At 45.0% G+C, this 3,456-nt stretch overlaps 1 long non-coding RNA gene across 1 annotated transcript; it reads left to right on the top strand.

The window, feature by feature from the left end:
* The first annotated feature begins 640 nt into the window (after window positions 1-640).
* Window positions 641-2,135, top strand: LOC311584820. Its single transcript, XR_014775011.1, has 3 exons — window positions 641-859; window positions 963-1,216; window positions 1,658-2,135. It is a non-coding gene; the product is annotated as an uncharacterized lncRNA (long non-coding RNA).
* Window positions 2,136-3,456: the final 1,321 nt, after the last annotated feature.

Below are 3,456 nucleotides of genomic sequence, written 5' to 3'. Positions count from 1 at the left end.
CCCTGGCTGTTCTGGACTCATTTTATAGACCAGGCTGGCCTCGAACTCACAGAGATCAGCCTGCTTCTGCCTCCCAAGTGCTGGCATTATAGGCATGCACTACCATGGCCGTCTCACAATCCCATTTTTAAAAGGAGCTACTTTTCCATACAGCATAAAGTTGGAACGGGGAAAATGCTGCAAATTAAACATGGTTAAATGAAAATAGAAGACTGCCTTATGGTTACCCTAGGGTATACAAATGGATCTTCAGACAGTCTTACAGGCGCTCCTGATGTCCAGCAACTTTTTTTTAATAAGATGGGTGGGTTTCAGCTTTTGACAGAGGTGAGGGCTCAAACCTAGAGTGCAATATGTGCTAGGCAAGGACTTGACCATTGAACCCCATTTCTCACCCAAGGCAGGGGGGTCCCTCGGTGTTGTCTGTCTTCTCAGTACTCAGAGTCTGATCAGTAGGGTCTCCTGTGACTGAGGTAGAGCCAACAACCTGTTTGGTGTTGCTTATTATTGAGTCAAAGTGACTGTTTTGGCCCGAGGTGTTGGTACAATAATTAACTGGAAGAGAAGTGGTTATGGTAATGAGAGATTCCAGTTTGGTCCAGCACTGGGAATTTTTAAAGATCGGCATACTTAGCTTCTGAAAGACTGTTTAGATGATAAAGCTTGGGAAATGTGGATTAGGTTACCTATTTATAATAACTAGATACATTATTTAACTAGTTGGTTGCACTGGAGCCAAAAAAAGAAAAAAAAGAAACAAAGAAAGAAAAGAGAAAGAAAGAAAGAAAGAAAGAAAGAAAGAAAGAAAGAAAGAAAGAAAGAACCCTCACAAGTTTGATTGGGAGGGGGAGGAGGACACGTGCGTTCTCTTTATTTAGACTTTCCGTTTATATAATCCTTGATCTCCTTGAGAAAACAAGGACTATTAAAATATTGAAACCAGTTCATCTTGCCTTACACAGAGTTGATTCACGAGCGTCACACAACGGCTGTGGACAAAGGTTCATTCGAAGTTGGTTTCCACGCTAGCGACTCCTTCCTACGCACCACACTGGAAGTGGAGGTCATAAAGAAATAAACAAAATTGTATCGAATTACCGAAGAGGTACAGGCCAAAAAGAGGATTATAGACGAGCTGCTTAATTCCGGTCCGCTTTCCCACTTCCTCCTAAAGACTCAACCCTGGAGCTCCAGCCATCTACAAACTTCCAAGCAGGTAGGCATTCCAAGTCCTGACCTTTCCAGTGGGGCTGTACCGTTTTCTCTGCCAACTTTCTCTGATTTCTAAGCTCAAATCCTAGATCAGATTCCCCGGTGGAGGACTTCCTCATCTAGCTCCCTCTTCACCCCCAGTTCTCCGAGTTCCTTTCAACTGCCTAAAAACTTGGACGAATCCCAGATTCTTTCTTCTAGTCTGTTCACCTCGCCCTGCCTAATCTAATCAGTTGCAAATTCTTGCCAGGTCATTCCTTTTCATCCCCCACCCCCACCCCCGCCCCCCACCCCCCATAGCCGTGCATCTAATCCTAGCTCTTGTCTCTATGGCACATACACTATCGCCGTGGCCTCCTTAACTGGATGGCTCCAGCCAGTCTTGAGCGCCTTCATGCCAAATGCATTTTTTTTTTAAACTTGATTTGTTCATTTCTTTCCACAGACACGTCCCCCCAGGCCTGTACCTTCTGGTAGCACATGTGCGCTCTAACCCTTCTCATGGTCATTTCCCTCCTGTGTATCCTTTGATGCGCTTTCCTTGACGGCTCTACCCTTGTACCAACCCTTTCTCCCTTAAGAGCTGGACTGTTCTTTTGACATGGAGCTGCTGTTTAGGAGTCGATGTGGGTCTTTACAGTCTCTGTCCCCTTTGCCTAAAAGTGCATAATAATGCCACCGAAGGTCCCTAGAGAATGTCTTTTTGCCTCTTGAGTTTTCCTCTACTTACTCTAGATACTATATCCTGGGCTTGCCTGATGCTCCAAAACTACTTGCTATATCTAGGTAGTTTAAAATTCTCTTAACCAGCCCTTATTGATAGCCCCTAGTGGGCTTTTCTGTTTTTTTTTTTAGTGTCAAAGAAGTTCTAATACACATCCGTATATACCTTTGGGAACTTTAGACTCCATAGGCAAATATCACTGCACTGGGATTGCTGGATTCAAACTGTGCGTATTTCAAATTCAGATGTACTAATAAATTTGAAGTATTGTAAATGTTTACTTATGTGCTTCTCTTTTTGTTTGTTTGTTTGTTTGTTTTTTAGACAGGGTTTCTCTGTGTAGCCTTGGCTATCCTAGACTCACTTTGTAGACCAGGTTGGCCTCGAACTCACAGCGCTCCAACTGCCTCTGTCTTCTGAGTGCTGGGATTAAAGGTGTGCGCCGCCACTGCTGCCCCCCCCCCAGCATATGCTTCTTTATTTATTATGTCAATGTGTATACACATTCCTGTGTGTGAAAGTGGGCGTGTGTATGGAGGTTAGAGGAAAACACCAGTTTATGTCTTTTATCTTATTTGAGACAAACTCTTTGCTTATTTTCTGCTACCTAGGCCAGGCTAACTGGCCCAAGAGCAGCACCTCCTTTCTTCTCTTGGGAGCAGGGACAGATGTTCAAGCTAGCTAAGTACTTGGCTTTGTTGTCGTGTGTTTATTTTTCAAGACAGGGTTTTTCTGTGTATCTCAGGCTGTCCTAGAACTCACTCTGTAGACCAGGCCAGCAAACTCAGAGATCTGCCTGCCTCTGTCTCCGGAGTGCTGGGATTAAAGGTGACCACCACTGTCACTGCTGCCTCCACCACCACCACTTGCATGACTTTTAAGAAGATCCTGTGTCCTCAAACTCAGGTCTTTACATTTGTGTGGGAAGCACTTTTACCCACTGAACCATCTCCCTGGCCCTTGTTTGAAACCTGTGCCAGCACATGTGTTTTTTTGTTTGTTTTTAGACAGGGTTTCTCTGTGTAGCCCTGGCTGTCCTGGACTCGCTTTGTAGACCAGGATGGCCTCGAACTCACAGAGATCCACCTGCCTCTGCCTCCCTAGTGCTGGGATTAAAGGCATGGGCCACCAAGCCTAGCGCACATCAGGTTTTATATGCTGCTGGAGACTGAATCTAATTTAGTCTGAACCTAGCTTCCTGGTTTAGCCCTTTCCCACCTGGCCTATAGCTCTTTGTGTTGGTGGAGGTTTTTTGTTGTTGTTGTTGTTTGTTTGTTTGACACAGTCTCAGGTAGTCTGAGGTAGTCCCTAATGTACTATGTAACAGGCCAAGCTAGCCTTCAACTCCTGGTTCTTTGTCTCTGCCTCCTCACTGCTGATGCTACAGTTATGTATCTTCTTCTAGTTTACTTATGACGTCACATCCCAACACACCACTAACACCGGTGACTATACAAAACCAGGACAAAAGGGAAATTCAAGGGCTAGTGGGCAGACTCTGTGGGGGTCATGGTAACTGC

The sequence above is a fragment of the Acomys minous genome, assembly GCF_964271855.1.
Source record: "Acomys minous genome assembly, chromosome: 15".
Classification (NCBI taxonomy): domain Eukaryota; kingdom Metazoa; phylum Chordata; class Mammalia; order Rodentia; family Muridae; genus Acomys; species Acomys minous.
The sequence above is the reverse complement of the archived record's forward strand: the minus strand, read 5'-3'. Positions and strand labels throughout refer to the sequence as shown.